Source organism: Phyllobates terribilis, unplaced genomic scaffold, assembly GCF_046119375.1.
Source record: "Phyllobates terribilis strain yellow unplaced genomic scaffold, ASM4611937v1 Scaffold_29__1_contigs__length_15306474, whole genome shotgun sequence".
NCBI lineage: Eukaryota > Metazoa > Chordata > Amphibia > Anura > Dendrobatidae > Phyllobates > Phyllobates terribilis.
Window position 1 is genome coordinate 6,284,684 of NW_027362789.1, and position 19,894 is coordinate 6,304,577.

General features: G+C 43.3%; 1 pseudogene; it reads right to left on the minus strand.

Moving 5' to 3' along the window:
- The window catches only part of LOC141178605 (uncharacterized), a 92,806-nt pseudogene that overhangs the window by 66,869 nt on the left and 6,043 nt on the right, over positions 1 to 19,894 (minus strand).

Here is a 19,894-nt window from a genome sequence, read left to right on the forward strand (position 1 = left end):
TATTTCCAAAGTCATCCAGGCTTCTCCCATTCTCTCTGGCATGCTGTCCTCACATCCTCGTCCCATACAGAATCCCACCAGTGTCTCTCCTGGCTGTGATATTTAAAAGTCCCTTCTCCTCATTCACGGGTCAGGGGAGGAAGGTCCCATTGTTGGTCCTTCCATTGCATTGCAAAATCAACAAGCTAGCCTGGTTCAATATGTCATTAGAATATTAGCAAACAGCATTATTCACTGACCCTGGGCAAAGATAACAGTACAATAAACTGTGGGAGCTGATATCAGATGATAAATACCAGCTATTCATCAATTAACAAATATCAACTCATCCTACAAGAGAAGTCAACGTTAGAGGGACACAGAGCAACAAAAGAAAACTATGAAAATCAGTAAAATATAAATATACACAAAATGATACCTACATACCATATCACACCATCACATATCTAATGGGTTGGTTGTAGACAATAGAGTTTTATTATGTGTTTTGGATGGAAACTGATCCATGTAGAGGGTCAGGGACATCTCTATTTTATTGTTCTGTAGCTTGAAGGTGTCTAAAAAGTTAATTTCAGTACAGGAGTGAATAGTTGCGTGATGAGTTGATGGTGGGATGAAATGAAATTTATTAAAGTGTTGTGAGGGCTCAGCTCTGTGGTAGGCGCTGGTTCACACAGAAATGCAGCCCGCAGGTTCAAACAAACTGGTGGTTTATTAAATGTCCATAAACCAGGGAGGAAACAAAACATAACAGCCTATTTCAGGTTCCAAAAAGGTATAACAGAACAAAACACAAAATAACTAGTCCATACAGCACGGCCTCAGTCGTTTAAATGCTGATGCCATTCTCTGCCTTCAGCAAGGTCTGAGCAGCACATGCAAGCCTGCTCACCTTGCACAACACACACACAGACTGAGACAAGCGCAGCTGTCTTAAATCAGGCCTTCCAAGACCTGAACTGGAGGTAAGTGAGCAGCTGATCACCCCAGCTCTTTCAGCTGCCCGTAAAACACGGCCCTATAATCCGAGCCCATTAAATACCTCTCAGCACTATGTGTGCTGCAGCCTACTTTTCCGAGTCCTACATTATTATTATTATTTATTATTATAGCTCTATTTATTCCACGGCGTTTTACATGTGAAAAAGGGGTATACATACATGAACTATTGCAAAGATCTTTAACAAAACGTGACGACTGGTACAGGAGGAACGAGGACCCTGCCCGTGAGGGTTCACAATCTACAAGGGATATCAACAAAAAGCAAGGATCCAGTGACAAACATCCAAATAGGAATATGAATGTGTCTTAAAACTTCATGTTTATTAGAATTCCTTTAAAATCATGCTGTTAAAATTATAAACCCAGGGGATATCTACAAGGGATAGTTCAGCATACAGTAAGTGAGGGTAGAGCTAGTCATGCACCAGTATGGTGGAGCAATGGTTACTGCAGATTGTAGGCTTGTCGGAAGAGGTGAGTCTTCAGGTTCCTTTTGAAGGTTTCCATGGTAGGTGAGAGTCTGATATGTTGGGGTAGAGAATTCCAGAGTAGGGGGGATGCACGGGAGAAATCTTGTACGCGATTGTGGGAAGAGGAGATAAGAGGGGAGTAGAGAAGGAGATCTTGTGAGGATCGGAGGTTGCGTGCGGGTATGTACCAGGAGACTAGGTCAGAGATATAAGGAGACAGGTTGTGGATGGCTTTGTAGGCCAGGGTTAGGGTTTTCAACTGGATTATCTGGGCAATGGGGAGCCAGTGAAGGGATTGACAGAGGGGAGAAGCCGGGGAATAGCGTGGGGACAGGTGGATTAATCGGGTAGTGAGCTTGAGGGACTGGGTAGAGTGGGCAGCCATTGACGTTGATAGATAGGTCAGGTGGGGGGATGAATGAGATGGCGGAAAGACCATGAATTCTGTTTTATCCATGTTAAGTTTTAGAAATCTGTCAGAGAAGAAGGATGAGATGGCGGACAGACATTGTGGGATTTTAGTTAGTAGGGAGGAGATATCAGGTCCAAAGAGGTAGATCTGTGTGTTGTCAGCATAGAGGTGGTACTGAAAGCCATGAGACTCTATGAGTTGTCCTAGCCAATGGTGTAGATGGAGAAGAGCAGGGGTCTTAGGACTGAACCTTGGGGGACATCGACAGATAGGGGGTGAGATGAGGAGGTGGTGTGTTAGTGGGAGACACTGAATGTCCTGTCTGTTAAGTATGAGGAGATCCAAGATACGGCCAAGTCTTGGATGCCAAGAGATGAGAGAATCTGTAGTAAGAGGGTATGGTCCACTGTGTCAAAGGCAAATGACAGGTCTAGGAGGAGGAGGACAGAGAGGTGTCGCTTGGATTTGGTGGTTAGTTGGTTGTTGGTGACTTTAGTCAGGGCAGTTTCAGTAGAATGGGGCGGTCGAAAGCCAGATTGGAGGCGGTCAAAGAGAGAGCAGGAGAAGAGGTGGGAAGACAGTTCAGAATGGATGTGTTGTTCCAGTAGTTTTGAGATGTAAGGGAGAAGTGATATGGGGCAATAGCTAGTCAGAGAGGATGGGTCAAGGGGGGGCTTTTTGAGGATGGGTGTGATCGAGGCATGTTTGAAGCATGAGGGGAAAATACCAGTTGTTATTGACAGGTTGAAAAGGTGGGTAAGTGTTGGGATGAAGACTGTGGTAAGGTTTGGGATGAGATGGGACGGGATTGGGTCAAGTTCACAGGTGGTGAGGTCTGATTTGGAGAGTAAAGAGGAAAATTGGTCTTCTGTACATCACCAAGGCTTGGCACCTTGAGGACACATACCTCCCGTCCATGACATTTCCAGCTGCAACCTTACAAACCCCCCCCCTCTGCCCACCTTTGGCACCTTCTGCCACCATACAAAGACCCTTGATAAGGTATCATCATTCCCATGTTTTTTCCCAGGCCTATGCTCCACCTGGAAACTAAAAATAAATAAAAAGGGAGCGCAAATTGCGCTGTTACCAGATTAAGTTGTGAGAAAACAGAAATTTCTCACCTTTCTGGGTTGTGAAATGCATAACACATGTGGTATGTATAATGGAGGGCTGCAGGCAGCACTGAATCCACAGAGGGATAAACAACAGAAAGCCAGAAAGAATAGTAATGGTGCCAAATAAATTTGCGCTCCTACACACATGGATAAGGAATCAACGGTTCAATTAATGTCAAAAATAAATAAACCCTTAAATAAAAGATGGACTTTAATTGAACCTTTGATTCTTTATCCATGTGTGGAGGAGTGCGGATTTAATTAGCACGACTCCTATCCTTTCTGGCTACCTGGAAACTAAAATCTTGTAGGGCTAGGAACCACCTAGTTACTCGGGCATTGTTTCCCTTCTTTTCTCGCATCCACCTTAGTGGGGATGGTCTGACACTAACCTGAACCTTCTACCTAACAGATAATACCTCAGAGAGTCTAAAGCCCACTTGATGGCTAAACATTCTTTTTCTACTATGGAGTAGTTCTTCTTACACATGGACAGTTTCAGACTGAGGTACATTATTGGGTGTTCCTCTCCTTTAATATCCTGGGACAAGACTGCTCCCAGTCCGATATCCAATGCGTCTGTCTGGACCACAGACTCTTTGAAGAAGTTGGGCGCCACCAAGACTGGCTGTTTACAGAGGGCCAGTTTTAAATCCTGGAAGGCCGCTTCAGCTTCCGGGGACCACTTAGCCATAGCCGACTTCGTCCCTTTCAGAAGATCCATCAGCAGGGCTGCTATCAGGGCAAAGTTATGGAAAAATCTTCAATAGTCGCCACAATGCCTAGAAATGCCCTGACCTGCTTCTTCGTGAGGGGCTGTGGCCAGTTCAGAATCGCCTCAATGTTATTTATTTGTGGTTTTATTTCCCCTCTACCAACCACATAGTCCTGATACTTGGCTTCCTCCATCCCCATAGCACATTTCTTCAGGTTGATGGTAAAGCCCACCTTCCTTAGGGAGTCAAGTATTGCTTAAACTTTGCCAAGATAACTTTCCCAGTCCAGGCTGAATATGACAATGTCAACTATGAAGGCAGCTGCGTACTTATTATGGGGTGCTAAGATCCGGTCCATGGCTCTCTTGAAAGTGGCCGGATCTCCCTGCAACCCAAACGGCATCCTGACATACTGATAACATCCGTCTGGCGTCGAGAAGGCCGTCTTCTCCTTGGGCTCTTTGGACAGGGGAATTTGCCAGTATCCTTTGGTGAGGTCCAGGGTGGTGATGTACCGAGTGGGTCCTAGCCTTTTGATAAGCTCATCTACCCTAGGCATTGGGTAGGCGTCGAACTTCAAGACCTCGTTCAGCTTCCTATAGTCATTGCAAATATCTCATTATTTCTCTGTAGCACCCAGGCCAGCAGAATCTCTAGAGAATCCGTTCCTAAGTCCTATCTGCGCCAGGTGACCACCCGACACATGGGAATGAGCCATGTCAAGTACCCTGCGTCTATAGGGCCCTGGCACTAGCAACTGCTCTATTACCTCACCCCTTGGCTTGGTTACTATGTACAGCAATTCCCCATTCACAGCAAAATGAGGGAACCCACTGTCGGCCCCTGGCTCCTGAGGCACTCCATTTAACACGGTAACATTTTTGAACGCCACTTTCAAAGTTAAATCCCTGAGTTGGGCAGTTCCAAAGTTTCCCTCAGACACCCCCAGCTCAGAGATTTTGGCTCAGGGGATGCTACCTCATTCTCATCGCCCACATACACATGGGAAACTCGTCCATTACAGCCTGCGGCGAGGTGTCTTCAGGGATGATCTGGCTGATGTCCAAGCAACTAGGTGTCCCCGCTTTCCCCCACATATCCCAGAATAAAGCAAAGTCCCGTCTGATTATTATCGGGTGCATCAAGTCTTTAACGACCCCCACTTCCTGATATGAGGTGCCACAGTCCATGTTTACATCCACCCAGGCCATGGGATACTTTTTAGCGTCCCCATGGATACACCAGACACCCACCACCTTCCCAGAAACCAGCTGATGAGGGAGTTTGGCACTTATCAGGGTTACGAAACTTCCTGAGTCCAACAGTCCAGACACTTGCACCCCGTTTATGGACACTGAGCACGCCTGAGCGCCCTCGCCGTGTTGAGGAACCGCACTACAGGCGGGGTAGGCAAAATAAGAGCAACGCTGGCCTACGTTGCAGTCCATTTGCTCAGAGTTCATGGGACACCGAGTGGCTATATGGCCAGGGGCATGACACCTCCAGCAGAGGATGGAATGGGACTGATTACCCAGCTGTGATTCAGCTGCCTCCTGGGACTTTGGATGCCCACCCAGTGAAGATTTAGCCCTCTTCTTCTGGGAGCCCTAGAAAGGTGTTCTAACCCCTGCTTGACCACCCAGGAAACCCTCTAACACCTGGTACCTCTCTACTAAGCCCACTGGGTATTCTGCATTTTGGAGATCGCCCTGGGCAACCCAGGCCTAAATCGGCTTGGGCAATGAGTGGATAAAGCGATCCATGACCACTCTCTCGACCATCTGGGCTAGGGAACAAGTCTGCAGCCACTTCTGTACCAGGTGCAAAAGATCAAACATTTGTGACCGAGGAGGTTTGTCCCTGTAGAACTTCCAGAGGTGAACTTGTTGTGCCCTGACTGCCAGGGTTACGCCCAGTTGCGTCAGGCTCTCAGCCTTAAGCTTGCTATACTCCTTAGCGTCCTATAGGGCCAGATCAAAATACGCCTTCTGTGGTTTCATCGGTCAGATATGGAGCTAGAACCTCCGCCCACTGCTCCTGTAGTAGTCGTTCACGGTCCGCCACCCTCTCAAACACGGCCAGAAACGCCTCGACGTCATCCCCTTGAGTCATCTTTTGCAACACCCATCTCACGGTTTTCCTTACCTGGGTCTTGTCGCTTCGGCCTCGAGGTGGTGCGGCTTCTCTGATACGGACGGCCTCCGCCAGGAGCGTCATCAGTTCCTGCTGCTGTTGCAGCTGCATCTGTTGCTGTTGAACCTGGAATTGCTGTATCAACAATTTGTTGGTCTCCTTCTGAGCTTGCTGCTGATGCATATTTGCCTGCACCAGTTGCTTAATCAGCTCCTCCATGCTTGCTGCCAGACGAAACTTGCTGGCTGGCAGCCTTCACCCAGGACATATACAGTTTCCTATAGCAATCACACTGCCCCTTGGGATTCATGCCCAAACTTCTAGCACCAATTTGTGAGGGGTCAACTCTGTGGTAGGCGCTGGTTCACACAGGGATGCAGTCCGCAGGTTCAAACAAACTGGTGGTTTATTAAATGTCCATAAACCAGGTAGGAAACAAAAATATCTCAGCCTCTTTCAGGTTCCAAACAGAACAAAACATAAAATAACCAGTCCATACAGCACGCCCTCAATTGTTTAAATGCAGATGACTTTCTCTGCCTTCAGCAAGATCTAAGCAGCACATGCAAGCCTGCTCACCTTGCACAACACACACAGACAGACAGACTGAGACAGGCGCAGCTGTCTTAAATCAGGCCTTCCAAGACCTAAACTGGAGGTAAGTGAGCAGCTGATCCCACCTAGCTCTTTCAGCTGCTCGTAAAACCCAGCCCTCTAATCCGGGTACATTACATACCTTTCAGCACTATGTGTGCTGGAGCCTGCTTTTCCGAGTCTTACATCACCAAGGCTTGGCACCTCGGGGACACATACCTCCCGTCCAAGACCTGTTCGGCTGCAACCTTACAGTATTCATGGAATGTCTTAAGCTGTTGCTCAGATTCCATCCAGATGATTAAAATATTGTCAATGTAATGGTAGTAGGCAAGAGACCTGATGGTACATGAGGACAAGAAGTCACTTTCAAACTTGGCCATGAAAAGATTTGCATACTGTGGAGCCATTTTACTTCCCATTGCTGTACCAGTCTCATGTAGATATATGTTGTTACCAAATTCAAATAATTGTGGGTGAGGATGAATTTTGTAAGTTTCACCACAAAGGTGAAACAATCCTCCTTGTCTGTTTTCTTTCCCTCCCAGTACCTTTTCTTTCTACCACGGTTAGGTTTCTGGGAAGTTCTACTTATTCCTTTTATTTTTGGTTCTCATTAGCTTGCCTTCTTTGCCCTATATGAATGTGTTTCTCACTAAGGGTTTTTCATATCTTACTTCACACTTTTCTTTCCCTTTATTGACAGTGTGTTGCGGTTTCCTCTCTGGTACGAGAAACTCCTCAAATGCCTATTTAAGGGTTAGGTCCTAGTTTGTGTTTTTAGTTGTGCAGCTATGGCCTTTCTAGTCTGTACAGAAACCAGTAGGGTGTAGTCGCTGCATTCTCCTCTGTGTGGGTTCTCCCGTGGCTATCAAGATGCACTTTCTAGTTAAAACATTTCTCACATTTTGAACATGAAAAAGGCTTCTCCCCTGTGTGACTTCGCTGATGTTTCTTAAGAGATGATTTCCATGTAATATATTTCCCACACTCTGAACATGAAAAAGTTTCACCACTGTGTGACTTTTCTGATGTGTATTAAGAGTTGATTTCCGTGTAAAATTACGTGAGTCACAACACTGCTGGAACAGCACCAGCAAGGGACCTGAGTATGAGTTTTTTTATTTTATCAAGGCCAAACATGAAGAAAGGGTTGTCCTAGTAGTGAACAACCCCTTTAAGAAGATCCAATTTTCGGTTAAAACGTTTTCAACATTCTGAACATGAAAAAGGCTTCTCCTTTGTGTGATTTCTTTGAAGTTTATTAAGAATTGATTTCCAAGTAAAACATTTCCCACATTAAGAACAGGAAAAAAGCTTCTCACCTGTGTGACTGCTCAGTCTGGTGCTGAACAAAATTTGATTTCTGTATGAAATATTTCCTACATTCTGAACAATAAGAATATAATTTAAGGAAATAAAAAAGGCTTTTACCCTGTGTGACTTCTCTGGTGACTAATAAGAGATGATTTATCTACAAAACATTTCCCACATTCTGAACATGAAAAAGGCTTCTCCCCTGTGTGACTTATCTGATGTTTCTTAAGAGATGATTTCCGTGTAAAATATTTCCCACATTCTGAACATGAAAAAGGCTTCTCCCCTGTGTGACGTCTCTGATGTATAACAAGAGTTGATTTATCTGCAAAACATTTCCCACATTTTGAACATGAAAAAGGCTTCTCCCCTGTGTGACTTCTCTGATGTTTCTTAAGAGATGATTTCCGTGTAAAATATTTCTCACATTCTGAACATGAAAAACGCTTCACCCCTGTGTGACTTTTCTGATGTGTTTTAAGACTTGATTTCTGTGTAAAATATATCCCACATTCTGAACATGAAAAAGGCTTCTTTCCTGTGTGAGTTCTCTGATGTATATTAAGATGTGATTTCTGTACAAAACTTTTCCCACAATCTGAACATGAAAAAGGCTTCTCCCCTGTGTGGGTTCTCTGGTGCTTAACAAAATCTGATTTCTGGCTAAAACATTTCCCACATTCTGAACATGAAAAAGGCTTCTCCCCTGTGTGGATTCTCTGGTGCTTAACAAAATCTGATTTCTGGTTAAAACATTTCCCATATTCTGAACATGAAAAAGGCTTCTCCCCTGTGTGAGTTCTTTGATGTGTAAAAAGAGTTGATTTATCTAGAAAACATTTTCCACATTCTGAACATGAAAAAGGCATCTTCCCTGTGTGAGTTATCTGATGTCTGATAAGCTTTGATTTCTCTGTAAAACATTTTCCACATTCTGAACATGAAAATGGCTTCTCCCCTGTGTGAGTTCTCTGATGTGTATTAAGAGTTGATTTCTTTGCAAAACATTTCCCACATTCTGAACATGAAAATGGCTTCTCCCCGGTGTGAGTTCTCTGATGTGTGATGAGATGTGTTTTCTCTGTAAAAGATTTCTCACATTCTGAACATGAAAATGGCTTCTCGCTTCTGTGGATTCTCTGGTGGCTATCAAGATTTGTTTTCCATTTAAAACATTTCCCACATTCTGAACATGAAAAAGGCTTCTCCCCTGTGTGGACTCTCTGGTGATTGAGAAGAGATATATTCTTCACAAAACATTTCCCACATTCTGAACATGAAAATGGCTTATCCCCTGTGTGAATTCTCTGGTGACTAACAAGATCTGATTTTTGGTTAAAACATCTCCCACACTTGGAACAAGAAAATCTATTCTTTGCTGTGTGAATTTTTTGATGTTTAAGAAAAGACTTTTCGAGGGGAAAATGATTTCCATATGGTGAATGTGAAAATGGCTTTTTTGCTTTAGAAGCAATTAGTTTTTTAATGCATATTTTGTGACTTTGATTTTCCTTAGTAGTTGGTAATGAATCAGAAGACAGGACCTGTTTCAAAGGATCAGATGACAGATCTTTGCTGTGAAGAGATGATGGTATATCTGGAGTAATGGCATTCACTTCAACTGTATCCTGTGGGATCTCAAAATAATCTGATTTGAAAATTGAAGATGTGAGCTGTCCCACTGATCTCCTGGTACAGTCATCTGCCAAGAAGAAAGCAAATTATTATTTTTTAATAAAGTATCCTTGAATTTTATATTTTTGAACATTTCTACTTAAACTGTTCGTAAAAATGGTAAGTTATGTAAAAAAAATTGAATTATTCACCAAGACACTGATAGTTCACAGTCTAATACAAAACCTCATAGCATGAAGCAGTAGACCGTGGTGTTCAACTGATTGTTCATTCTGCCTTCCAAATATGGAATAAAAAGCCACCAAACAATGTTATGCAGGCAAAAATAATACCAATAAAAACTTCTATTCATCCCGCAAAAAACAAGCCCCCACTCAGATCCATCATCTGTCAATGGAAAAACAGAGGTTTCCACATTATTAGTGGCTCAAAGGCTCTTGAGAATCAACATGGCTTCCATAAACCAATCCAGCAAAATCCGCTCTCCCAAAGTCAGATCTCCCCCTCGCTTCTGAGTCTTGCAGTACACCCAAACCACATTTAGCATCCATGTATTTGGCATTACTATAATGAGAAGAACGCGCTTAATTTACGGTATGTGTCTCCTGGAGCACAATCTGGGCACTATGTGTTGGGTAATAAAATGGCAAATGTGCAATTTTCACCCTCTAACATCCACTGCGTTCTAATTTACGGAAAGTGGCTGTGAAGTCAAAATAGTCCCTACTCCTATAGATTAATTCACTGGGGGTTATAATTTCCAAAATTGAGTCACTTTATGGGGATTTTTACTGCTCTGGTTTTCTGCCATTTTGTTATATTAGGGCTTCTGTAAATGGTGGGTCCCATCTCCTCCGGGATCTGCTCCTGCGACGTCTGCTTCTGTCACCAGGAGCCGTCTTATTCATACTTCAGGCGGCGCTGGTGATGGAGGAGACGTCGGAACCAGAATTTCTGGGTGGCCCAGGCCCTGTCCAGCCACTAAGATTAGGATGCCTGGGACCAGTAGTACTATCCAGTCTGGCAGTATGGGTGTGTGCAATCCAGCTGGAGTAATCTGCTCCCTGCTTCAGCCAATTGGAAAACACCGCACCCTACTAAAGCTGGAAGCATATTACCAGAAGCTGCCAGATACAGCCTTGTTCTCCTCTGGTTCAGTCCTCTGTGCTCAGCTCCCGGCTTGTGTATTTGTTTCCTGTTGTGACCTCGGCCCGTTTACTGACTACTGGTGTCTTCTGATTTTGTATTTTCTCGGCCCTGCTGGTTCTGACCCGGCTACCTGACTATTCTTCTTGCCGTCTCACTCCACAGAACTGCAGGTAAGGCCACAGCCCCACTATCAGTATTTGTTAAGTATTCGGTCAGTATTTTTTCTCAGGAGTGGGAGCCAAAACCAGGTGAGGAACAATCAGAGAAAAGGTATAATAGAAACAAGTCACCAATTCTGCATTTATCACCCACTCCTGGTTTTGGCTCCCACCCCTGAGAAAATACTGACCAAATACTGATAGTGGGGCCGTGGCCTTACACCGTGGCCCAAGCCTAGAGGTCTCTGAGTAAGTCCACATACATGTGTAGGTGTTAATCCCTTTACCCCCCCACAAAGCCTGTTTTCACCTTCATGACAATTCTGACAAGTGTCACTTTATGAGGTAATAACTGTGGAACTGGCAAATAAAAACTGGAACATGCCACTGCTCCTTCACACGCGGCAAGTTCAGCCGCAGGCAAGCCACCGGCCGGGGCTCCTTGCGTGCTCATGCCGCCACCTCCACATCCAAGTAATCAGCTTCAAGCATCGGACATCAAAACGCCGACACAGTGAGTTACTGCGGACCTTCTCATATAGGTCCCACTGCTCGTCTCTCGTGGGCTGTCAGTCAGGAATGTTAATGGACGGTAATTAACCTCTAACTTGCATACAAGCATCGGGCAATAAAACGTTGACACAGTGAGTTATTGTGGACCTTCTTACATAGGTCCCGCTGCTCGTCTCTCGTGGACTGTCAGCCAGGAATGTTAATGGACGGTAATTAACCTCTAACTTGCATACAAGCATCGGACAATAAAACGGCGACACAGTGAGTTATTGCGGACCTTCTCACATAGGTCCCACTGCTCGTCTCTCGTGGACTGTCAGTCAGGAATGTTAATGGACGGTAATTAACATCTAACTTGCATACAAGCATCGGGCAATAAAATGCTGACACAGTGAGTTATTGCGGACCTTCTTACATAGGTCCCGCTGCTCGTCTCTCGTGGACTGTCAGTCAGAAATGTTAATGGACGGTAAGTAACTTCTAACTTGCATACAAGCATCGGGCAATAAAATGCTGACACAGTGAGTTATTGCGGACCTTCTTACATAGGTCCCGCAGCTCGTCTCTCGTGGACTGTCAGTCAGGAATGTTAATGGACGGTAATTAACTTCTAACTTGCATACAAGCTCTAAACACATGGTGTGTATGGTGTATATGTGTATATAAAATTTTCTTCATTTGTGCGGTCACTGGATTGATTATATATTATATAACACAACCTGTGAGGTATTGTTTTTTGATATACAGATTGCTATTATATGGCTATTAAACTGCATTGATGTAATTTATACAGTCTAGATTGACCAATACGGATCAGACTGCAGGATCCTCCACAACATATATCTGGATCACTTTTTGTTAGTAAAATATTAGTTGTGGACACTGCAGGCTTGTTCCTAATTGGTCATCATTTATGGTACACTGAAGTGGGTATTTTTTGGGCATTTTCCAGTTTTTATTTGGCAATTCAAGTATTCATCAATCCAGGGATGTTGGTTGTCACTAGCTGCTGACATACTTGATACAATGACACACTAGTTAGCACGGGTGTCTCTCTTGTTTACCCCTTTTTTTTTCCGTTGGTAAATTACTCTGGAACGCTTCAATGGATCCCACTGATTCTGAAATTTTTTTTCGGAACACATTATACTTCATGATAGTGGTAAAATTTCTTCAATATGACTTGCGTTTATTTGTTAAAAAAAATAGAAATTTGAGGTAAATTTTGAAAATTTAGCAATTTTCAAACTTAATTTTTATGCCCTTAAATCACAGTTGTAAACAAAATTTCCCATATGTCTACATTACATCAGCACAATTTTTTATTTTTATTTTTGTAAGCAAGTTATAAGGATCAAAAGTTGTCCAGCGATTTCTCATTTTTCCAACAAAATTTACAAAACCATTTTTTTTAGTGACCACATCACATTTGAAGTGACTTTGGGGGTCTATATGACAGAAAATACCTAATAGTGACACCATTCTAAAAACTGCAACCCTCAAGGTGCTCAAAACCACGTTCAAGAAGTTTAGCAATCCATCCGGTGCTTCATAGGAATTAATTGAATGTGGAAAGAAAAAATGAACATTTAACTTTTTTCACAAAAATTTAAATTTAGACCCAATTTTTTTATTTTCACAAAGGTATCAGGAGAAAATCGACCCCAAAATTTGTTGTGCATTTCCTCCTGAGCACGCCTGTGGAGACACTGGGTCTTCCGTGGGCATAATACTACTCAAACCACACAGGGTGAAGGTTAAACTGTGTGGCAATACTTTATTGAACAGTCCCAGCAAACACACAAGATGGTGCAAAATTACGCAGTCTCACCCTTTCGCTGGCTCACTGGGAATAGAGCAACTGCGACTTTGGAACTTCCAGAGACAACTACCTCAACCAGTGGCCCCCGCTTTTGGCAGGCACCCACAGAGAGGAGGTAGCAGCAAGTTTAGGAAGCTGACAGTCCATTGAGGTACGTTGCAAGGAGACCCGAAGATCCCACCCTGGCTTTCTCCAAACATATCCATGGATCCAGGTGACCGGATGGTCCCAATCTGGGTTTCTCCGGGTGTATCCATGGGTTCCAGGTGACCGGATGGTCCCAACCTGGCTAAGCCAAACATATCCATTGGATCAGGTGACCGGAGGTTCACAATCCTGGCCTTCCCCAAATGTCTCCATGGGACCAGGCGATTGAATGGTCCCAACCTGGTGTCTCAGAACATATCCACGGGACCAGGTGACCGGATGGTCACAAACCTGGTTACCTCAAACATCTCCATAGGGTCAGTGATGGTCAATGGAGCAGATCTGTATCCTTACAGCCAGGGCAGTGTTCCCTTAGGCTGGATTCCTGAAGAATCTAAATCTGTGTCCCTCTGGATGGAGCCATGCTACCAAGCTGCTGCCCTGAAGTTTCTCTCTGATACTTCCTGCTGCACCATATAAATCCCTTTTTATTTATACATCTGTGGCTCAGGTCATCATTCACAGGTCAGGGGGGGAAGGTGCAGGGCTCATGTCTCATTGTTTGAGCATTTAATCAATTTCCATATCTTATACTTTTCTGCTCTGTGAGTCAACAAGCCACAGGGTCCACACAAAGGTTAATCAACATATTTAGCAAATATTCATTGTTCACAGATCAAGAGAAGTCAACATTCAGACTTATGACAAAAGTCCATGTTTCTTGTTCCACCCGAAGAAAGAAAAACACATTTCTTCAAAAGTCAACACACACACAATAGTGTAGTTCTTCTGGCCTAACAAATCTAGTCGTCTTGCTAATTATGATTAGAAGCTGTGTCCTCACAACGCCCATACCCCATTTGTGGGGGAGAACCACTGTTTGGGCTTGGAAGGGAAGGAGCGCTATTTGACTTTTTGAATGTAAAATTTGTTGGAATAATTAGCGGATGCCATGTTGTGTTTGGAGAGCCCCTAAAGTGCCTAAACAGTGGAAACCCCCTCAAGTGACACCATTCTGGAACCTAGACCCTCAGGGGAATTTATCTAGAAGTATGGTAAGAACCTTGAACCCCCAAGGACTTCACAGAAAAATCAAATTTTTCCCCACAAAAATGTTTTTTAGCCCCAAATTTTGCATTTTCACAAGGGTAACAGGAAAAATGTAACCATACAATTTGTTGTGCAACTTTTTCTGAGTATGCAGACACCCCATGTGTGGATGAAAACTACCATTTGGGCGCACGGCAGGGCTCAGAAAGGAAGAGTGACTTTTGGAACGCAGACTTTGATGGGAATGGTCCTCGGGTGTAATATTGCGTTTGGAGAGCCCCTGATGTGCCTAAACGGAGGAAAACCACCACAAGTGCCCCAATGTTGGAAACTAGACCCCCTCAAGGAATTTATCAGATGTGTGGTGAGCACCTTCAACCCACAGGTGCTTCACTGATGTTTATAATCTTGAGCCGTAAAAATAAAAAAAATCCAATTTTTCCCATAAAAATGTTTTTTTTAGCCATGCAATTTGTTGTACAATTTCTTCTGAGTAAACCGATACCCAATATGTGGACGAAAACTCCCGTTTGGGCACACGGCAGGGTTTGGAAGGGAAGGAGTGCCATTTGACTTTTTGAATGCAAAATTTGCTGGATTAGTGGACGCTATGTCGCGTTTGGAGAGCCCCTGATGTGCCTAAACAGTGGAAACCCCCACAAGTGACCCCATTTTGGAAACTAGACCCCTCAAGAAATGTATCTAAATATGTGGGGAGCACCTTGAACCCCCTTGTGCTTCACAGAAGTTTATAACGTTGCGTTTTTTTAAATTTTAGACCCCAATTTTTATTTTCAGAAAGGGTAACAGGAGAAAAAAGACCCCAAACTTGTTGTGCAATTTCTTCTGAGTACGATTATACCCCATATGTGGTCGAAAACTACTTTTGAGACACAGTGTAACAAAAAAGTGTGAAACAACTGAAAATATGTCTTATATTCTAGGTTCTTCAAAGTAGCCACCTTTTGCTTTGATGACTGCTTTGCACACTATTGGCATTCTTTTGATGAGCTTCAAGAGGTAGTCACCGGAAATGGCCTTCCAACAATCTTGAAGGAGTTCCCAGAGACGCTTAGCACTTGTTGGCCCTTTTGCCTTCACTCTGAGGTCCAGCTCACCCCAAACCATCTCAATTGGGTTCAGGTCTGGTGACTGTGGAGGCCAGGTCATCTGGCATAGCACCCCATCACTCTCCTTCTTGGTCAAATAGCCCTTACACAGCCTGGAGGTGTGTTTGGGGTCATTGTCCTGTTGAAAAATAAATGATGGTCCAGCTAAACGCAAACCGGATGGAATAGCATGCCGCTGCAAGATGCTGTGGTAGCCATGCTGGTTCAGTATGCCTTCAATTTTAAATAAATCCCCAACAGTGTCAACCGCAAAGTACCCCCAGACCATCACACCCCCTCCTCCATGCTTCACGGTGGGAACCAGGCATGTAGAGTCCATCCGTTCACCTTTTCTGCGTTGCACAAAAACACGGTGGTTGGAACTAAAGATCTCAAATATGGACTCATCAGACCAAAGCACAGATTTCCACTGGTCTAATGTCCATTCCTTGTGTTCTTTAGTCCAAACAAGTCTCTTCTGCTTGTTGCCTGTCCTTGGCAGTGGTTTCCTAGCAAATATTTTACCATGAAGGCCTGCTGCACAAAGTCTCCTCTTAACAGTTGTTGAAGAGATGTGTCTGCTGCTAGAACTGTGTGTGGCATTGACCTGGTCTCTATTCTGAGCTGCTGTTAACCTGAGATTTCTGAGGCTGGTGACTCGGATAAACTTATCCTCAGAAGCAGAGTAGACACTTGGTCTTCCTTTCCTGGGGCGGTCCTCATGTGAGCCAGTTTATTTTAGCACTTGGTGGTTTTTGCAACTGCACTTGGGGACACTTTCAAAGTTTGCCCAATTTTTCGGACTGACTGACCTTCATTTCTTAAAGTAACGATGGCCACTCGTTTTTCTTTACTTCACTGCTTTTTTCTTGCCATAATACAAATTCTAACAGTCTATTCAGTAGGACTATCACCTGTGTATCCACCAGACTTCTGCACAACACAACTGATGGTCCCAACCCCATTTATAAGGCAAGAAATCCCACTTATTAAACCTGACAGGGCACACCTGTGAAGTGAAAACCATTTCCAGTGACTACCTCTTGAAGCTCATCAAGAGAATGCCAAGAGTGTGCAAAGCAGTCATCAAAGCAAAAGGTGGCTACTTTGAAGAACCTAGAATATAAGACATACTTTCATTTGTTTGACACTTTTTTGTTAAGTATATAATTCCACATGTGTTAATTCATAGTTTTGATGCCTTCAGTGTGAATGTACAATTTTCATAGTCATGAAAATACAGAAAAATCTTTAAATGAGAAGGCGTGTCCAAACTTTTGGTCTGTACTATATATTAAAAAGAAAAACTGAAATATCACATGGTCATAAGTATTCAGACCCTTTGCTCAGTATTGAGTAGAAGCACCCTTTTGAGGTAGTACAGCCATGAGTCTTCTCAGGAATGATGCAACAAGTTTTTCACACCTGGATTTGGGGATCCTCTGCCATTCTTCCTTGCAGATCTTCTCCAGTTCCGTCAGGTTGGATGGTGAACGTTGGTGGACAACCATTTTCAGGTCTTTCCAGGGATGCTCATTTGGGTTTAGGTTAGGGCTCTGGTTGGGCCAGTCAAGAATGGTCACAGAGTTGTTCTGAAGCCACTCCTTTGTTATTTTAGCTGTGTGCTTAGGGTCATTGTCTTGATGGAAGGGGATCCTTCAGCCAAGTCTGGACGAGGTTTTCATCCAGAATATCTCTGTACTTGGCCGCATTCATGTTTCCTTCAATTGCAACCAATCGTCCTGTCCCTGCAGCTGAAAAACACCCCCATAGCATGATGCTGCCACCACCATGTTTCACTGTTGGGATTGTATTGGGCAGGTGATGAGCAGTGCCTGGTTTTCTCCACACATACCGCTTAGAATTATCACCAAAAAGTTCTATCTTCACCTCATCAGACCATAGAATCTTATTTCTCATAGTCTGGGATTCCTTCATGTGTTTTTGAGCAAACTCTATGCAGGATTTCATGTCTTACACTGAGGAGAGACTTATGTCAGTCCACTGGTGGAGGGCTGCAGTGATAGTTGACTTTGTGGAACTTTCTCCCATCTCCCTACTGCATCTCTGGAGCGCAGCCACAGTGATCTTGGGGTTCTTCCTTACCTCTCTCACCAAGGTTCTTCTCCCACGATTGCTCAGTTTGGCTGGACGGCCAGGTCTAGGAAGACTTCTGCTGGTCCCAAACTTCTTCCATTTAAGGATTATGGAGGACACTGTGCTCTTAAGAACCTTGAGTAATGCAGAAATTCTTTTGTAACCTTGGCCAGATCTGTGCCTGCCTTGCCACAATTCTGTCTCTGAACTCCTTGGGCAGTTCCTTTGAGCTCATGATTCTCATTTGGTCTGACATGCACTGTGAACTGTGAGGTCTTATACAGACAGGTGTGTGTCTTTCCAAATCAAGTCCTATCAGTTTAATTAAAAACAGCTGGACTCCAATGAAAGAGTAGAACCATCTCAAGGAGGATCAAAAGGAAATGGACAGCATGTGACTTAAATATGAGTGTCTGACCAAACGGTCTGAATATATATAACCATGTGATATTTCAGTTTTTCTCTTTTAATAAATTTGCAAAAATTTCTACTTTTCTGTTTTTTACAGTCAAGATGGGGTGCAGAGTGTACTTTAATGAGAAAAAAATGAACTTTTTAGAATTTACCAAATGACTGCAATGCAACAAAGAGTTAAAAATTTAAAGGCGTCTGAATACTTTCCGTACCCACTGTAAGTATATATACAGTACAGACCAAAAGTTTGGACAAACCTTCTCATTTAAAGATTTTTCTGTATTTTCATGACTATGAAAATTGTACATTCACACTGAAGGCATCAAAACTATGAATTAACACATGTGGAATTATATAAAGTTATATGAAAAAGTTTGGGCACCCCTATTAATCTTAAGCTTAATGTTTTATAAAAATTGGTGTTTTTGCAACAGCTATTTCAGTTTGATATATGTAATAACTGTTGGACACAGTAATGTTTCTGCCTTGAAATGAGGTTTATTGTACTAACAGAAAATGTGCAATCTGCAGTCAAACAAAATTTGACAGGTGCATAAGTATGGGCACCTCACTAGAAAAGTGACATTAATATTTAGTAGATCCTCCTTTTGCAAAAATAACAGCCTCAAGTCGCTTCCTGTAGCTTTTAATGATTTCCTGGATCCTGGATGAAGGTATTTTTGACCATTCCTCTTTACAAAACAATTCCAGTTCAGTTAAGTTTGATGGTCGCCGAGCATGGACAGCCCTCTTCAAATGATCCCACAGATGTTCAATGATATTCAGGTCTGGGGACTGGGATGGCCATTCCAGAACATTGTAATTGTTCCTCTGCATGAATGCCTGAGTAGATTTGTAGCGGTGTTTTGGATCATTGTCTTGCTGAAAGATCCATCCCCTGCGTAACTTCAACTTTGTCACTGATTCTTGAACATTATTGTCAAGAATCTGCTGATACTAGAGTGGAATCCATGCGTCCCTCAACTTTAACAAGATTCCCAGTGCCGGCATTGGCCACACAGCCCCAAAGGATGATGGAACCGCCACCAAATTTTACTGTGGGTAGCAACTGTTTTTCTTGGAATGCTGTGTTTTATTGCCGCCATGCATAACGCCTTTTGTATGACCAAACAACTCAATCTTGGTTTCATCAGTCCACAGGACCTTCTTCCAAAAAGAAATTGGCTTCTCCAAATGTTCTTTTGCATACCTCAGCCGACTCTGTTTGTGGCGTGCTTGCAGAAACGGCTTCTTTCGCATCACTCTCCCATACAGCTTCTCCTTGTGCAAAGTGCGTTGTATAGTTGACCGATGCACAGTGACACCATCTGCAGCAAGTTGATGCTGCAGCTCTCTGGAGGTGGTCTGAGGATTGTCCTTGACTGATCTCACCATTCTTCTTCTCTGCCTTTCTGATGTTTTTCTTAGCCTGCCACTTCTGGCCTTAATAAGAACTGTCCCTGTGTTCTTCCATTTCCTTACTATGTTCCTCACAGTGGAAACTGACAGGTTAAATCTCAGACAGCTTTTTGTATCCTTCCCCTGAACAACTATGTTGAATAATCTTTGTTTTCAGATCATTTGACAGTTGTTTTGAGGAGCCCATGATGCCACTCTTCAGAGGAGATTCAAACAGGAGAACAACTTGCAAGTGGCTACTTTAAGTAGCTTTTCTCATGATTGCATACACCTGGCTATGAAGTTCAAAGCTCAATGAGGTTACAAAACCAAAAAAAGGGCTTTAGTAAGTCAGTAAAAAGTAGGTAGGAGTATTTAAAACAAGAAAATGATAAGGGTGCCCATACTTATGCATCTGTCAAATTTTGTTTGAATGCAGATTGCACATTTTCTGTTAGTACAATAAACCTCATTTCAAGGCAGAAACATTACTGTGTCCAACAGTTATTGCATATGTCAAACTGAAATAGCTGTTGCAAAAACACCAATTTTTATAAAACATTAAGCTTAAGATTAATAGGGGTGCCCAAATTTTTTAATATAACTGTAGTTAACACAAAAGTGTGAAACAACTGAAAAT